General features: G+C 38.9%; 1 long non-coding RNA gene across 1 annotated transcript in view; it reads left to right on the top strand.

The window, feature by feature from the left end:
• The window catches only part of LOC139077266 (uncharacterized), a 101,553-nt gene that overhangs the window by 978 nt on the left and 76,923 nt on the right, over window positions 1–23,652 (top strand). The gene's annotated exons all lie outside the window — the stretch shown is intronic.

The raw sequence follows: 23,652 nt of genomic DNA, 5'->3' as shown, positions 1-23,652 counted from the left end.
CTAAGTAACAGTAGACAGCTAAGTCTGTCAGGCACCGCCTTCTGTTTCACAGGACCATAAATTAGTAATTTAGTCCCCACAGTAGCCAAATTTGTGTTTCCTCCCTAACTATTTGGGAAGATTGGTACAGATTTCTCATCATAAATCCTCTTTTTATTTTTTCTAAGCAAAGAATTAATCCATTTCCTTCTATTTGAATTGCAAGAATGTTTAGTGACTTGTCCCCAACTGTTTTATCAGGATGTAATTGTAAAAGGTGTAATTTTTGAAATCAGCTTGTTGCATAACTACTGGTTTCTAGCAGCAGACGTTTAAAGCATTTTTAGAAAATACAGACTTTGGTACACCCCATAGATATTTATTTTTTTATATCAGCTTTTTGCAACTTCTTATCAAGAGGACATTTTAAATTTTTTTCTAAAGGGGTGCTTTTCTTTTGGTGAGGAAGATTGGCTCTGAGCTAACATCCGTTGCCAGTCTTACTCTTTTTTTTTTTTTCTTTCCAAAGCCCCAGTATGTAGTTGTATATCCTGATTATAAGTCCTTCTAGTTCTTCTATGTGACCACTGCCTCAGCATGGCTTGATGACCTTTGCTAGGTCTGCTCCTGGGATCCGAACCTGCAAACCCCAGCTAATGGAGTGGAGCACGCTAACTTAACCACTATGCCACAGCGCCAGCCCCAAGAGTGCATTCAATTAAGCCGTAAAATCATTGTCATATTTGAGGTTTGGATGAAGATAATGTGAGCAGAATGTTTCACCCACCATCTTTGGGGCACAATTTGCTTTTAAGTCATTTCTGCCCAGAGTGTCTGCCGAAATCCATACATTAATTGCCCCTGGGCCATACCATTTCCTCCCTTTAAAGCAGTTCAATATGTTAACCTACTAGAGAGGCAGATACTGTACTTCTGTTTCTCTTTCCAGGGCACCTCTGCAGTCAGTCCAAGAGGATGAGATATGTTGCATTTGCAAAAGCTAATGGGAATGCGAATATCCTTGTGCAAAATGTTAAATTCTGTTTTTCATCTTGCTGACGTCTGCATGAGGTTGGCCTCTTGAGGTCCCCAGTTTCTTTAAGTGTGAACCCCCAGTGGGAGATAGAGAGAAATAAGAAATCTGAAGTTCTTTTGAAAAATGTTTTTAAAGTCCAATTGAAGAAAAATATTTTACAGGCATATGAGAGCCAGAAAGTGAAATTGTAAACAACAGCCTCTTCTCTTTGCTTAAGTAAAGTACAGGTTTAAAAGGGACTCTGTGTACTGGTATGATGAAAGATAATTTTTAAAAATTAGAAAAACAAAGCAGGCCATGAAGCAGAGGAGGCATGTTTTTTAATATTCAACATCCATCTTGCAGTGTCACTTTGGAATTATTGTACTTAGATGAGGCTCAGGCAAAAACTTTTTTGTTAGGGGAAGCTGCTTACAGAGAAGGCTTAAAGACAAGAGTGACTTTGGCTGTCTCACTTCTCTTCCTGCCCGGATGGGGAGCCCACCCTGGAGGAGACTGTGATGATACCAGAGAGAGCGGGAGTCTGGGAGTGTAGCCAGCAGGGTGGATGTTCACTAGGTAGAGTGGTGAGATCTACAAGGAAATACTGATCCCAGGTTGGGCTACCTGTGTTGTAGAACTCGGCTTCTGGAAATAAGGTGCTTCCCTGCCGTAGTCCCAGAGAAAATACTGCAGCCCACCCTCCCTCTACCCCATGCAACCCTGTTGGTGTGCTTTTATTCTTTCAATCGAGCAGTAAATATTTGATAGCTTTGCTTTGCAACTTTGTTCATTTTGTATGAAGTGATGCCTGGATATCCCTGATTTTGAATTCCAAAGATAATTAAAGCATTGCTAATAATCCGGTGTGAGGTGATACACTGAGGACGATGGTGAAGCGGAATGGAGATTCCTTATTTTCCAAACCTATTTAAAGAGAAGCCATCATTCATACTCAGCTTTTCTTGACAAACCATCCAGCGCCCCCAACAGGCAGGCAGGCAGGCACTGTGCGAGCGATGTAGGCATTATTGACACTGTGGGCTTTGTTTTACATCTGCACAAAGGTGAGTACAGTTACAACTGCGAGATCCACTCTTGGTGGATTTATGAACCTGAGCCATCAGACCATGTAGCCTTGGGGCCATAAAATCTTTCTGAATTCAAAGTTTCAAGGTTATTAAGTACCAAATATTTCTGTACAATTACCCATTACACATCCAGGTTTGAAAAACAATACTTGGGTAATCCTTTTGCTTTCTCAGCGGCTTTTGGCAGAGAAGAACACTTATATATTCACAGACATTGTACAGTATGATGTGTGCTTCTTTGGAAAGAAAGAGCCATAAAATACTTTGAAAGTTATAAATAGATTCCAAGCTTGTCATATCCAAATTAGTACATATGGATGGCCCTGAATCCTTGGTTCCTACTCCATGGCAAGATCAATATTATTTTATTACTTACAGTAAATTATTGTCTTCTTTGTTCAAAATGTTTATCTGACTGTTAAAGGCCAGAACCAAACACACGTTACACATTCATTTATCTGTTTTCTTCCCCCCGCTATAGTAATCATGGACATCAACTCCAGGTCCAAGGCTTAGGAAGAATTTTGAGAAAAGAGAGTCATATTTCGTGAAGGTAGAGAAGCACTTCTCCAGCTCGTGGAGGTGCCTCTTCCAGAAATAGGATTGCTTTGGAGAGGAAATCTCCTGTGGGCAGAATTGGTCTCTTAGATGTCACTGGATGTCCTACAGGTCAGCTAGATCCTCTACAGAGTTCTATATCTATGAACACTGAAGAAATATTGCTGGAGGGAACTGACATCTTAAAGATATCGGTCTATAAGCTTGATGGGAAAAAATACATTCTTGATTAGAACTGATCATTTGCAGAGTATTTAGGCCGGGAATCTTCTTTTGAAAAACAAAAATGTGACTTAGATGAAGTCTTTTGGCTGTTTGGGAATGTTTACCATCTTTTGAACGTCTGAGTGAGCATTCTGAATTAAACCCAACAGGTTTTCTGCCCTTTTGAGAAGTCCCATGATCAGCTGTATTTCTGTTTCTCTGGACGGGTTGATAATTTTCTCTTAGTAACAGATAACAAATGTGTGTAATAGGTTATGCTGCTATTTTAGTGTGCAGAAGAATTGGCAGTCAGAAACCTAGTCAGTTCAGCTCAGATGCATCTCTGGGAGAAGTCTATTCATGCTGCATTAAACCACATCTAAGCTGATAAGTAAAGTGAAATGGAAATTTGTAGCCGTTATTCAATCGTTAAAATCATAATGCCTCTTTTACATCAAGCATCCAGCAAATAGAAAGCAGAATAGGGTTACTTGGAAGATGAGGGAAGGGCAGCAATGAAAGTGAGGGGAGACAAAAAAAGTTCACTGCCGACTCCTCCCTACCAACAATTTCACTCTGCCTGTGTGGAAGTGGCTTTAGGTGTATGCACAGTGTAGATTCTGTTATGTAAATCTGAAAGGCAAGGAAGAGAATGCAAACATTTTAAACCCACTGTGTGCTTCTTCACATTTTAAATTCAGGATGTACTTCGGTTTTAAGTCTTTAAACAGTGAGCCTCGGAGCTGCCAAGTTATTTTTAGGGAACTGATGGTCCTCTCCAAATGTATTGAATGACTCTCTCTTGATGACAGATTCATTCTGACGATGGTGCTTGTGTGCTGGTGTGGTGGAAATAGCCCTGGATCCCAAGACAGGAGACCTAGGGCCCAGCCCAGGCAGGGATTAATCAGCTCCAAGAGCTTGTCTCTTTACTCCATTAGAAAGTACGAATATGGTCAGAAAAGCCTGTGACAGTCTTCCCTGAGCAAACACGCCCAAGAATGGAGGGTTCTAGTCTGACCCTTTATTTACAGATGTGTTTAGTTTATGAGACAGCTAATATTAACACTCAAATGCTATTTATTTACCTTTTAATTTAAACTATTTAAGATCGTTTTGTAAGATTGCTGTTTTCTCTGCTAATAAAGGAAAGGCATATTCATGACAGAAAATTATGAAAAAGCATAAAGATGTACAAAGAAGAAAATCAAAATCACCCACAATTCTACTCAGAATAATGTGACATTTTAGAGGGTTTAATATCAGGTGTTTCTTGTACATAAATATACACATGTAAGTGTACAAACATGAATTATCCTCCACATTTTGTTTTACTATCAGCTTTTTTCACCTAAAAATATATGGTGAATATTTTTCCCTATAATTAAATAGTTCCTACAGTTCTAAATGCTGAAATAGCATTTTATTATGTCAATGCCCCCAAAGTTATTTAAGCAATTTCCTTTTGTTGGGCATTTATATTGTTTCCAATTGTTCCCTACTATAGAGGGCTCTGAAATGAACATCTTTGTTGATAAATTTTTTTACATGTCTTTGATTATTTCCTACAGCTGGTTCCATAGGGATTTTGTTTGGTCCGCTTCTAAACCCCTAACTCCTAGAATAGTGTTGGGCACATAAGAAATGCTTAAATATTTGTTGAACAAATGAATCAATTCTGACAAGTTTATATATTAGGTTGAAGGGTATGCCCATATTTAGATCTTGTACATATCACCAAATTGCCCTCCAAAAGGTGGTATCAGATTTTATTTCTACCAGCCGCACACTGATGTCAGTTTTCCAGAATTCTTATTGACACTGCTGTATAAGATAGAATAATTTTCTTTGCAAGTAAGAAAAATCCTAACTCGCACTGACTCAAGTCATAAAAAGGAACTTTTTGTCTCCCGTTATTGAAAAGTCCAGAGATAGGGCAGGCTGCAGGTGTGGTTTGACCCCAAGGGTCATGTTGTCACCAAGACTGACTCCGTTTGCTGAGATCCTCCTGTCTTTGCCCTCCTTGGTGGTTGACCTTATTCTTTAGCCGACTCCTTCAAGGCAGCAAGTTGGCTGCCAGCAGCTCCCAGAGCCATGAGCCTCCCTGTTCACATGCAGAACAAACACAGATCTTCTTTCTGCCTAATTATCAAACAAAAGTCTGATCTTCCTTTTGATTATATCATCTTAGGTTACAAGCTCATCTTTGAACCAGTCTTAGAGGTCAAGGAATGTGGTTTGCTGATTTGCTTAGGCCTGGGTTCCGTTCTGCTTTCCCATCATGAGACAAATCCCTAACGCACATTGGTGTGCTCAGACCCGTGATGGCCCATCTCTGGAACTGGGGAACCTACTCAACCCCATGGTTGTGAGACTCTGGGTTCTTTTGGGACAAAGAAATGATAACATGAATGCTTTGGAAACAATAAAAAACTACATTGAATGTTAACATTTAACTTTTAAAATGTATGTGTTTTCTAGGGTAAAAATACTCTCCTCTCACTTAATTTTTTTTCCCCTATGTCTATGGATCATTTGTTTTCCTTTTGAGAGCTGTCTTTTTTTTTTATTTCTAAATGGAGTTTTTGTTATCTTTCCTTCAATTTTTAAGAACACTTTGAAGAGCTGTTTTGATAGACCCACGCCTTGTAACTCAGATCATCCAGTCCAATCCCTCATTCTGGAATTGAGAAAACTGAGACTTAGAGAGAAATGGCTTCTGAAAGGTCATATGCCTAGCAAAGGACTCAACTGAGATTCAAATTATCTCCATTTTACCTTTGAAAAAAACATTTGTTAAATTTAGATATAACTTTGGTATACTCAGTTGCACAAATCTAAATGTACACCTGTATACACCCGTGTTACCACTACCCAGATCAAGATGTGGAACATTTCCATCAGCTCGAAGGTTCCCCTGTGCCCTATCCCAGTCAATAACCATCCCCCTACAGACACACACACATGCACACACACACACAATCATAACCACTCTTCTTACTTTTATCATCATGGATTTGTTCTGTCTGTTCTTGACCTTCATGTCAATGAAATCATAGAGTATTTATTTACTCTTTTGTGTCTGGCTTCTTTTGCTCAATTCACAATCATTTTTGGAGATATTGAAACCTCTTTCCCAGTAATTGAAGGAAGCAAGATTAGGCACAAGGAGAAGTTGAGCTGCAAGGCAGTCTCAACAGTTTTCAGCCAACCCTAAGGGGAGTTCTGAAGCTGGGATGACCTTTCAGAGTTGAGAGAGCTGTGTCTTACACCTTCTCAGGGATCAGTCCTTGGACGTGGGCCACCCCAGGAAGAAGGCATGATGTCGGGCGATACAGCCCTCTTCAGTCAATGTATTCCCCATACGGGGCTAACAGCTGCCGGAAGCACTCCTGGCACCTAAGAAAATAAACCCTTCATTCCTGAAGGGGGTGAATAAGCCGTGAGTGACAGTGTCCTTCACAGTCTGGCCCTTGTGCCTCTTGGATTTCCTTCTTCGTATGAGTTATGAGAGCAGCCCCTCCAAGATTGTGGTGCTCCTTTTCCCGAAAGAACTTAGAAGTGGAAGGTTAATGGGATGAACCACAGCCTGCACAGGTCCAGGGGGTCTCGAGCTACAACTCATCTTCACCTTCTTCACTATTCTAGATTCCACTCATCCTCAGCTAGCGTGCCATTTAGTCTTGGTGGTTTGCTTAGTTTGGTGGTTTGCTTAGAGTTCTCCAGAGAAACAGAACCAATAAGATACATAAAAATCATATTATCAAGCGAGTCTGATCTTCCTTTTGATTGTATCATCTTAGGCTGAAGTTCACCTTTGAACCAATGTTAGAGGCCAAGGAATGTGATTTGCTGGTTTGTTTAGACCTGGGTTTCATTCTATTCTGTCCATATATATCCTCCTCCCTTGATTTTAAGGAATTGTCTCATGCAATTGGGGGCTGGCAAGTCTGAAATCTGTGGGGCAGGCCAGCAGGCTGGAAACTCAGGCAGGACTGCTATGTTATGGTCTTGAGGCAGAATTCCTTCTTCTCTGGGAGACCTCAGATTTTGCTCTCAAGGCTTTCAATTGTTTCGATGAGGTCCACCCATATTATCAAGAATAATCTCTTTTTCTTAATGTCAACTGATTGTAAATGTTAATCTCATCTACAGAATACCTTCCCAGCAACATCTAGTCTAGTGTTTTAGTGTTTGGCCAAACAATTGGACACCATAGCTTAGCCAAGTTGACATGTAAAATTGACCATCACAGGGTATGATCAAGACCCTCATTAAGAGGGGTTGAGCCCCTGGTCACCATGCCCCTCTGATGATGTGGCTGCTGCACTTGTCCATTTATTGTTAAAGTAGGGCAAGGGAGTACCAAGAGGCATCCAGGTGGATTATGTGAGTGCCAAATTTATTCCTGCCCCTGTAGTATAAAACAGCCCCATTTTCTCCTGATCGTTGTGATCGACTATCCCTGTCATGATGATGACCCCTGTTCTTGGAACCTGAAGTGCCCAGGTGGCAACTGTTGCTTAACATTCCATGTGACTCTCGCTATGTCTCTTTGGAACCAGGACCTCTATACTCACAGAGCCCAGAGTTGCCAGAGAGTCACTGGGGGGTGATGGTAAACAGGGCCCCTCTTGATTTCACCCATTGGTTCCCAGACCCTTATGTTCCACCTACTGGGAACTGTGCCACAGTGAAAAACAAGTATTTGGCCTTCATCCTCCTTTCCTGGCACAGAGCTCCTAAAATCCTTGGAATTTATTGTCTTTTCTATGCTAATTAGATGACTGGGGGAGGGGGGGCTAGATGATTTCAGGAGAGGGGCTGGTTATTAGATAATCCAACTTCTATTAGAGGGTTAGAACTTTCAGCCCCACCCTCCAACGTCCAGGGAGGAAAGAGGGCTGGAAATTGAGTTCAATCACCAATGGCCTATGATTTAATTGATCATGTTTATGTGCATTAAACACCCCTCAAAGACAGCGTTCAGGGGGCTTCTGGGTTGGTGAACACATTGATGTGCTGGGAGAGTTGCATGCCTGGAGAGGACATGGAAGCTCTGCGCCACCCCACCCCCTCCCTACTTTGCTCTGTCCATCTCTTCCATTTGGCTGTTCCTGCGTTGTATCTTTTATAATAAACTAGTTATCATAAATAAAGCACTTTTCTGAGTTCTGTGAGTTGTTCTAGGGAATTATGGAACCTGAGGGAGCAGTCACGAGAACTCCTGAATGTGTAGTCAGCCAGGCAGAGTGTGGGTCACCGGGTGACCTCATATGCTGGTGAGATCTGAAGTGGGGGCAGTCTTGCGGGACTGAGCCCTTGACCTGTGGGGTCTGCGCTAACTCTGAATAGTTAGTGATGGAATTGAATTGAGCTGTTGGACACCTAGTTGATATTGGAGAATTGGAGAATCGCTTGTTGATATTGGAAAAGACACCGCACATTTGGTGTCAGAAAAAACCATGCAGGGACAAATCACCTCATAAAAGTCATTGATTTAAACCATTCACTGTGTCCTGGAAGAGGATGCCTCAATCTTTCAAGGTATCACCTCTGAGATAGCACTTGAGTTGTGTTTTCAACAGACCAGTCCATCCTTCTATTGGGCCAGCAGCTTCTGTGTAGTGAGGGATGCGATACAACTGATGGATTCCGTGGTCGTGTGCGCAGTCTCTTACCTCTTTATTGTAAAGTGGATCCCCTGGTCTGTTGCAATATTACGTGGGATCCTGTGCCAGTGGAGAAAACACTTCTCCCTGTGGGCAGAAAAGACAAACTCATGCCCAAAATATATACTTATATGTATCATGCATATCAAAATCTCTGCTCCTTCATGGCTAGAAGGAGTGCCATGTAGTCAGCTTGCTACCAAGGGCCTAGGTGGTCTCATAGAGGGATGGGGACATATTGCGGAAGCAGCATTGGTCTCTGCTGCTGGCAGGTTTGACATCTGATCAGCCTTGGTAAGAACTGTAGGGTTTGTGTGTAGCCTCCATCCCTGCCACCATGGCTACTCTGTTCACACACTGGTTGTGCCAGCCCCAGGTGGCTCATGAGACAAGCTGGCTGATATCAACTGGTCAAGCCACTTTGTCTATCTGATTGTGGTAATACATTTTGTGGTGGTTATACTCTGTGTGTATTAACATATGCTACAAAGATCTTCACCCTTTGTGCCCATTCCCATATAGCCATCCACATGCCTCTTTCTCTCAAGACTTTCTGGTTCCCAATCTTCCAATCTTTCTTCTTCCAGGACTCTGACCAGAAGGCGAATAATTTGCTGCTGTCTATCTGTATATATTCTAACCTTGAGCCACTTCTTTTTCCACGTAAAGGTTGACGAACTGAAACATTATGCAAACTGTACCAAAAGGGAGGATTTCCCTTCACCACTGTCTTTCAAGGCTACCTTTGAATGGGGCTGTAGCACAGCTACCATCAATTTTTGGCTCATACCCCACACAATAGACTGACTCATCCATGAACCAAGCTGGGGATTTTTCCTGTTCTGTCAGCTCTTTGTAAAGGATTAAGCCTTAGGGATGTGCTGAAAGAGGTCTGTGCTGCTGGCTAGTGTAGCTTGCTTGTGCCCTCTGGTTCTGTTCATGCTCACTTCTGGATATAACACTTTCAGCTTATGATGAATTGTTGTTGGGTTTGTTCAACCTTAGAACCCAGTGGTTCTGACAGAACCCTGCCCATGTTAGGGAGTTATGTCTGCATGTCATTTGGTATCCCGTAGTCAGGCACTCTGTCTCCACCAGGGCCCAACAGCATGTCAGGAGCTTTTTTTCAAAAGGTGTAGTATTATCCACTGCAGTTGGCATCACTTTTCTTTGGAAACTTAGGGATCTATGTTGTAATTCTCCTAGGAAGACTTTCCATAAACTCCACATTGTATCTTTTCTCATCTCTCAAGGTGTGTGAACCAAGTGACAGGGCTATTTGCATCACAGCCTGGACTTGGTGTGGAGTTCTTTCTTGCTTTTGACCCCAATGAAAGGTTATAGCCTTTTATCTCACCTGTTTTAATATGGGCAGGAAAAGTATTCCCAGGTATGGAATATCTGCCTCTATGACCCAAAGAGGCCCACCAAGCATTGTTCTTTCTTCTTTGTGATAGGAGGGAGAAGATGCAATAATTTGTCCTCTACTTTGAAGGGGTTACTTAAAATTTTTACTAATGTGGCTGGTCCCTGATTATTCACAGGGTTCATTTCCCACTCTCTGAAGCACATATGTCTTACTAAGGCTTCTAATATAATAGTTACTTCTGGGGCCAGCTCCGTGTCTGGGTGGTTAAGTTCGTGCGCTCCGCTGTGGCGGCCCAGGATTCAGATCCTGGGCGCGGACATGGCACCACTCATCAGGCCATGTTGAGGCGGTGTCCCACATCCTACAACTAGAAGGACGTGCAACTAAGATATACAACTGTGTACAGGTGGGGTTTGGGGAGATAAAGCAGAAAAAAAAAAAAAATGATTGGCAACAGTTGTTAGCCCATGTGCCAATATTTGAAAAAAAAAATAGTTCTTTCTCGTCTAGTCCAATTAGTATAATGTCATCAATATAATGGACCAATGTGACATTCTGTTGGCTGTCTAGCGATTTTAGGTCTCTTTGGTCATTATGTTGTCAAGTATTTTTTTCTGCCCCATTCTCATTTTATTCCCCCTCTGGGAATTCAATTATACCTATGTTAGAATTTAATATTGTCCTATGTGCCCCTGAGGTTATGTTCATTTTGTTCTTGAATTTTTTTTCTGTTTTTTCAGGTTGATAATTTTTACTAATCTGTCTTAAAATTCACTCACTCTTCTGCCATCTCCAATCTGCTATAAACCCAATGAGTGGTTTTAAAATGTCAATTATTATATCTTCTACAATAGAATTTTCATTTTTTAAAAGTTTCTATTTCATTGCTTCGATTCTCTATCTGTTCATTCATCAACACCATATTTTTCTTTAATATTTTGATCATATTTATAAGAATGCTTTAAGCCATTGTCTGCTAAATCCAATATCTGGGCCATCTCAGGGTTGGTTTCTATTGACTGCTTTTTATCCTGACTATGGATCACAATACCTATTTCTTGGCATGTCTAGTAATTTTTATTGAAAATGCCCTTTGGCAATTATGCATTAGAGAGACTTTAGATTCTGTTATGTTTCTTAAAAGAGTTTGACTTTTGTGCTAGTTGGGAATTAAGTTACTAGCTGATCACCTTAGATGTGTGAAGGCTTGATTTTACATTTTGTTGAGGGAGAACTGTGGAGATGTTTTCCAAGCTCCACTAACTTGGCAGGACTCAACATACAAACACTTTCTCCCCTGAGGATCTTATCTGGACATGGTTTTAGTCTTTTAGGGGATGGGTAGGCCTTAATCTAGGTACAGCTCTTAATTCTAGAACAGCCTTTTGGGTATCTCAGCTGAATCCTGGGATGTTAATGAGATATTGAGCTATTGGCCAGACTGAAATTTCAATACTTTCAAATTTCCAATTTCCTCAGCACTTGCTTGCCTTCTTGTATTTTTTCCCAAAGTAGTCACTCTCTGGTGAGCCTCATGTAGTCTTGCCCTGTGCAGGTGCAGCCCAGCCCTTAGCCAAGAATTTATAGGAGAACTCCCACATATTTCTCCTCCTCTCCTGCCTTTCAAGGCTCTTTCTTTCTTGGTGCTCTTCTCCACAGATTTTGGGCACTTGATCTTCCCTAAAATCTAATCTCTGCCTCCTCAGCTCAGCAAGACTGCCAAGCTCTTCCAGGACTCCAGTTCACTGTGCCATGGTCAGGAGGTCAGGAATTTGTCCCTCAACAGAGAGCTAGGGCAATCCTAATGTTCAGCTCAGAGTTTTCCTTCTTTCAGGGATTTTAGTCTAGTGTTGTCTATTGTCAAATGTCTGAACACAGTACCCTCATATATTTCATCTAGTACAGGCCTACCTCATTTTATTACACTTCACTTTATTGTACTTCTTAGATATTGCATTTTTACAAGACCCTCCACCAGCAAAAAGATTACAACTTGCTGAAGGCTCAGATGATGGCTAGCGTTTTTTAGCAATAAAATGTTTTCAATTAAGTTCTGTACATTGTTTTTTAGACATAATGCTATTGCATACTTAACAGACTACAGTATAGTGTAAACATAACTTTTGTATGCACTGGAAAAGGAAAAACTCATGTGACTCTCTTATTGAGATATTCGCTTTATTGTGGTGGTCTGGAACAAAATCTGCCATATCTCTGAGATATGCTTGTATTTACAGTTGTTTACAGAAGAAGGGCTACTTCAGTACCAATTACTCTGACTAATCTGCCATAGCAGATGCAAAAGTCTACCTTCTATAAGTTTATTTAAAAATGTTCTGGAACAAAATCTGCCATATCTCTGAGATATGCTTGTATTTACAGTTGTTTACAGAAGAAGGGCTACTTCAGTACCAATTACTCTGACTAATCTGCCATAGCAGATGCAAAAGTCTACCTTCTATAAGTTTATTGAAAAATGTTCACAGATATATTGAGATATAATCTATAATCAATCATAATTGCACACAAAGTGACAATTTGATGAATTTTGACCTATATATATACACACATGTGAAGCTGTCACCGCAGTTAAGAGAATGAATGTTTCCAACAGCTGAAAAGTTTCCTTGTGACCCTTTGTGATCCCTAGCCTCTGTGCCTCCCCATTTCCAGGCAATCACTAAAATGCTTGCTCTCCCTAGAAATGAGTTTGATTTCTAGGATTTTACATAAAAGGAATAATAAACTATGTATTCTTTTATTATCTGTTTTCAGCACAATGATTTTGAGGTTCACCCATGTTGTGTGTATTAATAATTTGTAACTTTTTATTTCTGAGTAGTTTTCCTTTTATGGATATAGCACAATTTGTTTATCTATTCACCTGTTACTGGATCTTTAGATTGTTTCTAGTTTGGCCTACTACAAATAAATCTGCTATAAACATTCACAAACAAGTCTTTGTATGGACTTATGCTTTCATTACTATTTGGTAAACATCTAGAGATGGAAAGGCTGTGTCATAAGGTAGGTGTACGTTTAACCTTTTAAGAAATTGCCAAACTTATGAATCTTACTCATTTTGATTTGATATGTTGTATTTCATCATCATTCATCCTAAAATGTTTTCTAATTTTCATTTTGACTTTTTTTACCCAAGGGTTATTTGGAGGTGTTTTAGTTAATTTTCAAACATTGGGAAATTTTCTAGTTATCGTTCTATTATCAGATTCTACTTAATTCCACAGTGGTCAGAGACACACACTGTATGATTTCAATCCTTTGAAACTTATTGAAACTTATTTATTCAGATTGTGCTCTATTTTGGCAAATATTCTATGTATGCTTGAAAATGATGTGTATCCTGCAATTACTGTGTAGTGTTCTTTGTATGTTAGTTAGGTCAAGTTGTTAATTGTTTGCCAAATTTTCTATAATCTTTTTTGTCTGCTTATCCTATCAGTTACTGAGAGAGGTTTGTTAAAATCTACAACTCTGATTGTAGATTTGTCTGTTTCTCCTTTTGGTCCTGTCAATTTTTGCTTTATGTGTTTTAGAGCTATATTATTAGGTACATATAAATTTGTGATTCCTTCCTGTTGATTTGATCTTTTTATTATTATGAAATGCCCCTCTTTATCTCTCATAATAATTTTTACCTTAAAATCTTCATATGATATTAATATAGCTATACCCACTTTAAATTAATTTTGCATGAAATATATTTTCCATTCTTTTAGTTTAAACCTATCTGTGTCTTTGTGTTTATTTTGCATTTCTTGTAAATGACCTAAAAAGTTGTATCTATTTTATATTCAGTCTGACATTCTTAGTGTTAATTAGAGTATTTAATCTACTTATATTGAGAGTAATTTTTTTTTTGAGGAAGACCAGCCCTGAGCTAACATCCATGCCCATCTTCCTCTACTTTATATGTGCAATGCCTACCACAGCATGGCTTGCCAAGCAGTACCATGTCTGCACCCAGGATCCAAACCAGCAAACCCCGGCCCGCCAAAGTGGAACGTGCGAACTTAACTGCTGCACCACCAGGCCAGCCCTGAGTGTAATTATTGATACAGTCGAATTTAAGTCTACTAGCTTATTATTCTCTGTTTGTTCCACCTGATATCTGTTCCTTTTTCCTCCTTTTCTGCCATTACTCCATTATACTTCCTCTATTATCTTTTTTGGTTATAACTTTATTCTTTTGGCAGTTACTCTAGACATTACAAAATGCATTCTTAATTTTTCATTATTTACCTTAAATCACTACTATACCACATGCTGAATAGTGCAAGAACCTTTATCTCCATTTACCCCCTACGTGTTTTGCTATTTTTTAAAAGATATTTTATTTCAACATATCTTTTAAACCACAAAAAACTTTATCATTGTTATTTTAAATGGTAACTAGTCTTTTATGTTTACCCATACATTTACTCTTTCCTGGTGCTTTTTATTGCTTCTTGCAATTCTGTGCTCTGATTTGCAATGATTGTTTTTGCTTACCTTGAAGAACTTCCGTAAATAGTTCTTGTAAGACTGGTCTGCCCATGATGTATTTGCTTTAAACTTTTTTTTCTTAGAAATTTTTATACTGTTGTTATTTGTTGGGAATATTTTCTCTAGTACAACCTGGAATTCAAAGTTGGCAGTTATTTTTTTCTTTTGGTACTTTAATGATGTCTTTTTTGACTTTAATAGTTTATATTGAGAAGTCAGCTGTCATTCTTATTTTTTTCTTTAAGGGTAATGTATGTACTTTTTAAACTACTTTTAAAATTTTATTTTTTTTGTTTATTTATTTTTGTTCTTTAGCAGTTTGACCATGAAGTGCCAAGTTGTAGTTTTCTTTGTATTTCTCTTGTTTGGGTTTTGTTGAACTTCTGGATTTTATGTCTTTCATCACATTTGGAAAATAATGAGTATTATTTCCTTAAACACTTCTTCTACTTTATTCTTTCTTCTTCATTGAGAAGTAATACCTCATTTCCCCTCAAATGGCATATATGTTAAATTCTTTAATCATGTCCCTGATCTGCTTTATTTTTTATTCTGTTTTTCTTCTCTTTTTGCTCTTTGCTTTAATTTGGTTATTTCTATAAACCCGCCGTTTTGTTCACTAGGCCTGTCTTCTGCTATGTCCGGTCTTGTATTAAACACATCAAATGACTTCCTATTTTAGATATTATATTTTGCAGTTGTAGAATGTTCATTTAACACTTCTATGAATTATAAATTCTCTGCCGAAACATTCCACATTTTAATTTATTTTGTTTATATTTTTCTTTAACTTATTATTTGTAATTATTTTGAAGTCCTGGTAAGCTAACTCTAATATTTGGATCTTTTCTAGGTCTGCTTCTACTGACTATTTTTTTCTCTTGATTATCATCACCTTTTCCCTGCTTCTTCACATGTTTGGTAATATTTTATTGGATGCTGGATTGTGTTACAGAAGCTCTACATTATGTAATTTTTCTCTGAAATATGTTGAATTTTGTATCAGTAGGCATTTAAATTACTGGCAGATCACTTCGATTCTGTCAATATTTGAATTTAGAGTGTTTGAAGGTTATGGTTTTCAGTTATTTTCTTATTCCTGGAAAGTAGCCCTCCCTCTTAAGCATGGCCTTTCTAGAGTCTCAGCTGAATGAGTGGAGTGTTCGTCCAAGTCTTTTCAGTTTAAATAGGCTAGAGTTTTAAGATCTTATAGCATTTTGCAACCTCTGAAATCTTTGCTCATCAATTAGCCTCCCAACAGCTGTTTCTTCTTTATATATATGTGTATTTATTTACATTTATATATATTATATGTATATATCTTTATAAATATATTTATATTCCTTTCTTTTTAAGTGTGTCCCACTTAGCTTGAAATCTAAGGAGAATTTTTATGCAGATTTTTTTTGGCTCCTTGTCGTTAGTTCTCCCTTACCTGGTACCTGCCCCCCTAAATCTCATCATTCTTAGCAGATCCAAACTCTTATCTCTGTTTCTTCTCCCCAATGAAACTGACACTGTGTGCTTGGGCTTTATTTCCCTATGCTAAGGATTGGAAAGTAACTTCAGGGAGAAATCTGGAATGAATGGGGGACTCATCTTGTGTATTTCCATTCTCTTGAGAATTGTACTCCTGAATTGTTTGCTGTCCAATGCCTGCCAACAGTTGTTTTATATATTGTGTTCAGCCTTTATAGTTCTTATTTAATGATATGAGTCTGATGCCAGCTACTTCATCATAGCCTGAACCAAAATCCCTTTAAATAAATTATAAATATGGATATTTTTGGGAAAACTCCTTCACCCTAAAAATATTAATGTGTTTCTCCATTTTTAAATTCGTCAAACAAACTTGTCTTGAGGCTTGTTATATAGCAATTAGTTGGATTTCCAGCAAACTCTTACCAAAAATGAGATTTCTCTTTGTTTGTAAGGTACATATTCATACAGAGAAATCTATTGGAATAAGTAAATATCTTCTTCACACTAAACTTTTAGCCAAAAGACAAAGAAACTATTCATTTTAGTGATCAGATTTTGAAATGCAGAAGCAATAAAAAATCTTGGGTCCATCAATTCAGCTTCCAGATGGACTGCTTATCCATCGATTTCTAGGCAATTTTCTATAAAACTGATTACAGTATCTCAAACTTGAGCCGAGAGCATATTTGTATTAATCACAATGTTTAGGAACAGTGTAAATGAACTAAGATTAACAGAAAGAGACAAAATTACAATGCAAATATGTCCTTCAAGAGAGCTGTAGGCTCAAAATGTAAATCTTCACTGCCTCAGAATTCTTTCTTCTTTCCTCATGGATATGTAGGTTTCTTGTCTACAAATGTAGTTCTTGACCTCCAAGCATGGAAATGTTATCGTCATTGATGTAAGCTCTTGCACCTATTGCCTAGGTGTACTTATGTGAGTCTTTTAAGAGAACATGGGAAGGAGGAACCAGACGTGTCTGGCAAGGCCATGCGCATTCCCCATTCTGTCTACACTGGACTGAGAAGAGTCATGAAAATAGTGATATATTTATTTCCAGATGTGTGGTTTTGTCAGAGAATCATAGTGCTTTATACTGGCTTGGTTTTCTCTTTCTAGGTGAAAGTTTGTGGGCCTGGAAATGTCATTCCAGATGTTTTCTCTGACATCTGAATATTTATCTTTCGTCACCCAGCCTTGGTCCTGCATAACCACAGGTGTATGGCCTTGTTGTGAGAGGCAACTGCAGAGGGGCAGCATAGCGACCAGTTGATGGAGTGCAGAGGGTCAGTTAAGAAAACAGGCTGTCTGTCTATATACTTAAAGTACTCCCATTAGAAAGTAATTCATCAGGCTCTGCCAAAGAGACAAACACCAATAAATTAGCTAAAAAGCACACTGAAGAGTCAAACTCAATCAGGGTTTCTGTCAGATTCTTGCGGTGATTCTCAGGGGACCTTGTACGAATCAAGAAACCTTTCTGCCCAGTGTTTTAAATCACACTAACAGTGAAAGCAATGTTACAAAAATTAAGATACATGTGTATATATATATATATATAATTATGGTTAAGATATCTGTTTCTTTCTGTTTATAAAACAAAGCAATTCATCTAATTATACCCACAAAAACTCAATGAAACAACCCAAACATTTTATGAAAATAATTTATTTTTGCTTATCTGTTCTGTTTCTATCTTTTTATAGGGTCACTCTAGACTATAGGGTGACAAGCATAGAAGCAGGGAGACCATTCGGAGGTGACCACAGTTATCGTGGTAAGAGGTGAAGGGGCTCAGACTATGGTGGTGGCAGGAGAAGTGGTGGGAAGTGGTGAGATTTCAGAGATATACTGAAAGTTGAACCAATAAGATTTCCTAAAGATTGAATATGGGATGCGACAGAAAGAAAGGATTTAAGGGTGATATCAAGGATTTTACCCTAAGCAGGTGCTTTACGAATAGCGTCATTATAGAGGCTCCTCTCTATGAAACTGGCAATTTTGTGAATTACAGATAAGTTAAAAGTTCATTTGGTGCTATTGATTGTTGCCCCTGTTGCTTTCTGACAAAATGTTTGTTTTTGTGTAGATTTAGCCCAGATGTAGAAAATAGGCAGACAGAGAGTGTGTGCCATCTGCCCTCCCCTTGGAGTTTCCTTGTTGATGTATCTCTCACCTTTGCCACAGGTGGGAGTTGAAGGGCCCAAAGCCATGCCTTTTGTTAGGATTTTAGTAGAGTCTACAGAACAAAAATGACATGCTAGTTGTGTCAAACATCAGGTAATGATTCACCATGTAATGAAAAGCCCTGACCTTCAGGCTGGGGATATTTTCAAGGAGCTGGGTATTGAAAGCTCTAAGGATTGATTGTGATTACCTTGAAATGTCATTTAAATAATATATTAACATACATCTATGGACATGAATTAGCGCATGACCTACTGCTTCTTTGGGGAAACTAAAGACAACCAAAGACTATCATGTACTGTGAATAGATTTTTATGGAGATATTTTTTTTATTCCACTTGTCAGGATAAAGAGCAGGGCAGACAGCTTTCCAGCTTACCAAATGTTACCAAGCCCTGAATGCTTCAGCCTCAACGTAATTATATCCTTTTTATTTATTGATAAACACCATATGCCTGTCATGTCAGATCAGAGAATGTCAAGGAGTCATTCATTAGACTCGGCTCCAAAGCCTCCCTCATTATGCTCCACTTCATTCATTCCTGCTAAGCCCTCACTTCTGAGTTCCCCTGTCTCTAAGGGCTTCACAACAGGGTATTCACTCAAATTGCGTGTCTTTGATAGTTGAGCCATTGGTGGTATGGCTAATACGCACCTCCCTTCTTTCAATTATTTGCCCTGATGTGGGGAGCCATGATTCAGATAATTCCAAAAAAAAGAGAGAGAGAAAATAAAAATTATTTATAATTAGTTCAGAAATATATAAGTAGCCCTTGAAACACTTCACTCTTCCTAATCATAGTTTACACAGACTAAATTTAAAGTTAATTTGCATCCTCTAAGCCTACGTGAGCTACAGAGGAGGGAGTCATGTTTAGTGTGACAGATGGCAGGGTGGTACTGTTTTGGAATTAAAAAGAAAATATATTGTAGAATTCCCAGTAAAAAAGGGCCCTGCTTTTGGTATAAGCACATGAGAATGCACGAGGTGATGATGATAATGATCATAAGAAAAATAACAATAATAATGGCTAATAATTTACTGAACTTTGAATACATGCCATATACTGCTCTGGGCATTACACTTTTTTTTTGAGGAAGATTAGCCCTAAGCTAACATCTGCTGCCAATCCTCCTCTTTTTGCTGAGGAAGACTGGCTCTGAGGTAACATCCATGCCCATCTTCCTCTACTTTATATGTGGCACGCCTGCCACAGCATGGCTTGACAAGCGGTGCCATGTCCACACCCGGGATCCGAACCAGTGAACCCCGGGCCGCTGAACTGGAACATGCAAACTTAACCACTGCGCCACCAGGCTGGCCCCTAGGCACTACACTTATATTAAGCCTCTTTCTCCTCATATGAGTTATGTATTATTATTGCTCACATTTTACAATTGAGGAAACTGATGTTTAAAAAGGAGAAGCAGGGGCTAGCCCGGTGGCACAGCAGTTAAGTGCGCTAGTTCCGCTTCTCGGCGGCCCGGGGTTCACCGGTTCAGATCCCGGGTGTGGACATGGCACCACTTGGCAAGCCATACTGCGGTAGGTGTCTGGAATATAAAGTAGAGGAAGATGGACATGCCTGTTGGCTCAGGGCCAGTCTTCCTCAGCAAAAAGAGGAGGATTGGCAGCAGATGTTAGCTCAGGGCTAATCTTCCTCAAAAAAAAAAAAAAATACAGAAAATATTTTTTAAAAAAATAAATAAAAAATAAAAAGGATAAGTAACTTGCTCATGCTCACACAGCCAATAAGTGGCAGAGCTGAGATTTGAATCCAGATGGCCTGATTCCACATTCTTAACTTCTAGATGATGTTAAATCATGTGAAAATATCAACAATAAAATATAATATGTTGCTTAGCTTGATAAAAAGGGAAATGTCTAGGTGCTAGAACAGAGAAGAAACACAAAGTTGGAATCATAAGAAGAAACTGAGAAGTAAAGCCCCAGGGAAGATCAGACCCAAATACAGACCCTAAGAACTGGACAGGATTTTAATGTCCACTTTGGGGACAGGATGCATAAACTTGGACCTGTGCAGGGAGAGGAGCTTGGAACAAAGCTCCTTATTAAAGCTGGGAATGCTGGAGGCTTGCCTCACATGTGAAAGGACCAGATAAACTTTGCCCAACCACCCAGAAAGCTAAAAGGAAGGTTGTCATCTTCTTAGAGCAATGGTAGACAAAGATATTTGTAAATGAGTGAGCAAATCTGAATAAAGGAGAAAACAAAATTCCAAATTCCAAAATTCCATGTTACACGCAGGTATGGAGTCCACATTTTTATTACCTACAGTGTACAGGAGCGTGAAGCTTAGAAATAAACATAAAAATTAGTCCATAGCCAGTGAAAACCTCTGGGGCTTTGATGGAAGGAAATGTAAAAAGCTCTACAGGGACAGTTGCACTGCTCAGGGAGGAGGGGCGCCCTTGGCGGTGGGAAACGGAATGTGAACTACCAGTAAAAAATTATGGACTACACAAAGTAATGAACCACTGTGAAGGATGATTTAAAAGATAAAACAAGTAGTTCTCTAGGTATTGAACATAAGAGATAATTGGAAAAATGCTATAAGTACATTTAAAATTATTAAAGAGACAAAAGAAAGAACAAAGAATGCATGGCAAGATGGAATACTGTGAGTTAAAAAGTAGATTTTTAAAAGAACCAAATAGGACTTCAGGAAATTAAAAAAATTAAAATGAAAACTCAATAGATAAGTAAACAGATTTGATACTGATGAATGGAGAAGTAATGTGCCAGTGGATAGAGCTGAGAAATTCATCCAAAAAAACAAGATATGGGGGGTGGGGGGTGGGGGGGGAAATTACCTCCAGAGATAAAAAGATGGAAAATGAGAGAGTAAGACATATGGAGGATTGAATCAGAAGGTCCAACACATGCTTAATAGGAGTTCAGACAGAAGAAACAATATTTGAAGAGAAGCAAAATTTAAAGAGATAATGACTATTTCTCAAATCAAAGAAAAGCATACAGACTCATACCCAATTATGGACAGAATAAATACAAATAAATCCACATCTAAACACATTGGAGTAAAACTGTAGCACACTAAAGAAAAATAGAAAATCTTGGAAACAGATGGAAGGAAAGATATGTAGTAGAATGCTGTAATGGGACCCTTTTTGTCTCAATTTCTGTGGAGACCACTTAAGACCAATAGCAAAATAATGAGCAAGCTCTCCCTCATTTCAAAGACAGGTACTAAACTACCTATGCAGGATGGGGGAAAAGGAGTGTTAAAAACCATCACACTTATCCCAAACCCACTTCATGAGTATAAAGGTTTGAGTGGAAGAAGCCAGAGGAGCATTTCTTAGGAAAATTATTGAAGAACTGTGGCATTTTCCATCCTTCACATTTGTGTGTGTGTGTCTGTGGTGGGACATGGGAAGTCCACTCATCTTAAGTCTACTAAAGGGGACTTTGAGAGGATCACTTGGAGAGTCTGATAGTGTTCCCTAGAATCTGTGAAAATACAACGAACTAGTTTTTCACTCAGTCTTAAGAAGCCTTGGTGAAGGTGAAAAGCTTTGCTGTAACCACTTAGAGGGGCCAGGGGAGGCAGGCAGGAAGAGTGGTACTTGAAACTTCTCCATTTGGCTTGGGAAATATATATTGTTTCCTAAGCACAAAATAGACACTGTGGACTCTTGAACTGGAACCGTCTTGTTGGAACCTGGTCAAGACGGAGGCCTGCCGACTGAGGGGAGCCGAGCAATAAAAGATTGTGCGATGGGCTGCTAGGGGCAGCAGGTAAAGGCAGGTTGCCAGAAGTTAACTAGAGTATTGCCTTTGCCAGAACTGCAGCATGGAGTCTCACTGAGGAACTCAAAAACCCAAATTGCCCCCAAGTAAAAGAATCACCATTGATATCCAAAAATCCCAGGAAGCTTGCAAACCAGATCATGACGTATCAATAAAGTAAGACATTTCCTGCCAGACCTTCCTCCTTTCCCAGCAAACTAGCACCAGGCCCCTCACTCTACCCCAGGGATCTAAAAATCCACCTAGTTGGACAGCAGGGGCAAGAATTAGAGAAGCATAAGGAGGGAAAATAGAGAAACCAGCCTCTTCCCTTTCCTTCTGCAAGCTTCTAGTGTGAAGCAGGCCCTAGTTGGAGGGCTTTAACTTTCGATAAATTCCCCTTGGTTTACTAGCACACAAGGAAGGATGTTTTATTTACTGAAGTGAAACTTTCTATTTTTGTTAATTAAAAGTACCCAGAAAATTTTATTAGCTGAGAATAATGAAAAAAGTCCTGATACCTTCCCAAGATTTCATTCGAGGGGGAAGGGGAAAACTAGCTCCACAGAGTGGGTTTGAGCAACCAAGAGGAGATTAACGAAGTAATTTTCTCCTTGTACCCTATTACACTGCTTTCTCAATATACTTATTATGGAGATAATCTCTATAAGGGTATGACAGACTAATAGCAGACTTCTCATGAGCAAAATTAAAAGTTAGAAGACTGGGGGAAATAATAGAATTCCATTCCCAACTAAACCATCATCCAAGACCAAGGCTGAAATCAAGGCATGTTCAGATACACATGCACAAAAGGACTATGAGTTTACTTCCAGAGCTTAAATAACTACTGAAGGATGTATTTCAGTAAGAAGAAAATTGAAAGTAAATGGAAAAAGTGGGATTCAAGAAAAATAGTAAGAAAGAAATTGATAACATGTTAGTAATTCTAAGTAAGCGTTGATTCATCGGGGATTTGGTTATAAGCAAGATAAAAACAACATACTAGATAACAATGTGGAAAATGAAAAGGACGATAAGAATGAAGAATTTAAGATCTTTGTGTGTTTTAGGAGAAATATAGGGATATTAACTTAAATTTAGTTAAACTTGATTAATTAATCATTATTAACTGCTTTTGTTACCTATTTCATTAAATTCTTATTTATTTATTTTTTTTAAAGATTGGCACCTGAGCTAACAGCTGTTGCCAATCTTTTTTTCTTTTTCTCCCCAAATCCCCACAGTACATAGTTGTATATTTTAGTTGTGGGTCCTTCTAGTTGTGGCATGTGGGACACCACTTCAGCATGGCCTGATGAGTGGTGCCATGTCTGCGCCCAGGATCTGAACCGTGAAACCCTGGGCCACTGAAGCAGAGCGCACGAACTTAACCACTTGGCCACTGGGCTGGCCCCTAAATTCTTATTTTAAATTATATCCTTCCTTTTACTTACATTAGGCTTACTCTCCTAATCTTTTTCTATCTTTTTATGTTGAACACTTATGTCATTGAATTTCAGGGTTTTTTCCTATTCCAGTAAATGCATCTAAGACGATGAACTTCCTTCTAAGTTCTGTCTTAGTAGCATCCTAGAAATTATGAAGTGCTCTCAAAGTCATTCAGTTCAAAACATCTTTCTAATTTTTATTTTATTTCTTCTTGGCTCATGAATTATTTAATGATTTTTCTTTTTTTCCAAAAATGTTGTGGGTAGGGGGAGAGTTTGGCTATCTTTTTGTTCTGGAATTCTATTTTTATTGCATTGTGATCAAAGAACCTGCCAGAGTCTGTTTGATATTAATTCTTTGGT

This window comes from Equus przewalskii, chromosome 19 (assembly GCF_037783145.1).
Source record: "Equus przewalskii isolate Varuska chromosome 19, EquPr2, whole genome shotgun sequence".
Lineage (NCBI taxonomy): Eukaryota > Metazoa > Chordata > Mammalia > Perissodactyla > Equidae > Equus > Equus przewalskii.
The sequence above is the reverse complement of the archived record's forward strand: the minus strand, read 5'-3'. Positions and strand labels throughout refer to the sequence as shown.